This window comes from Eimeria mitis, genomic scaffold, assembly GCF_000499745.2.
Source record: "Eimeria mitis Houghton genomic scaffold, Emh_scaff1526, whole genome shotgun sequence".
Classification (NCBI taxonomy): domain Eukaryota; phylum Apicomplexa; class Conoidasida; order Eucoccidiorida; family Eimeriidae; genus Eimeria; species Eimeria mitis.
In genome coordinates, this window is record NW_013569646.1 from 9,339 (window position 1) to 10,589 (window position 1,251).

A 1,251-nucleotide genomic window follows, 5' to 3' on the forward strand; every position below is an offset into this window, starting at 1 on the left:
GGACGGATGCATCCTTAATAAATTATTTTCTCCGTGAAGATATTCTCAGCTGTATATGCAACTCTTGTTCTAATGTAATGGTGAAATTAGAGGCTGGTTGCATGCACGCCGCCGCCAGACCCCCCGTCCCAGCCATAAACCCTAAACCCTAAACCCTAAACCCTAAACCCCCAGCACACGAGAGGAGGAAGCAGCTGAGTTGTTGAGAAATATTTTCCGTAGAATATCTGAGAGTTCCTTCACAGGCTGTCTTCGCTGCTTATCAGTTGTATACACCAGGGCACAACACTCCTGGGGTGTACGTGTGATGCTCGTGGCTGTCTGGGTGTATCGTGCGGCGCTGCTGCAGTTGAGTGCAAACAGCGGAGACAAAAACTCCCCCGCAAGCAGCACACACACACCGCCCCAGTCCCCAGCTATCCTGGGTAGATCGGGGTGGGGTTGTTGTGGCGACGCAGCGGTCTCTCGTGAGCTGCTGTGCTGCACCTCCTGCTGCAGCATGCATGCATATACATGCAGCCCCAAACTTGGATGCATGCATGCACAACGATGCAGACAACTGCTAGCTTTTTTTGCTCTCAGAAATATAAACCCATATGCACACAGTCTATGATACAGGGTTTAAGGGTTTAGGGTTTAGGGTTTAGGGTTTAGGGTTTTTGTTAGTGGATACTGAAATTCTTNTACAGGGTTTAAGGGTTTAGGGTTTAGGGTTTAGGGTTTAGGGTTTTTGTTAGTGGATACTGAAATTCTTTGCTAAACCCTAAACCCTACACTGACATACAAAACCCTAAACCCTAATCCTCTCTGACCTGCACAGTCAACGCATATCTTCGACTCTCCTAAACCCTAAACCCTAGACCCTAAACCCTAAACCCTAAACCCTAAACCCTAAACCCTCGACATAATAAATACACCAACCCCAGGAACCCTCGTTTCAGATCAGCTGCCGTGGAGACGAGAACAGAAGGCAGGGGGAAGGGCCCATAGCTTTCAAACCCCTAAACCCTAAACCCTAAACCCTAAACCCTAAACCCTAGATGCTGGGGGGCCCCTGTGGGGCTGTTGTACGTAGGGGGCCCCCGCGGGGTCAGGATCGATGAATTGTTTTAGGATATTATTATTTTTCTTTTTCTTCTTTCGTTTTTAAAGTTTTTTATTTAGGTTTTGTTGGGTTGAACTTAGGGTTTAGGGTTTAGGGTTTAGGGTTTAGGGTTTAGGGTTTAGGGTTTATGGGTCTCGATGAGGGGG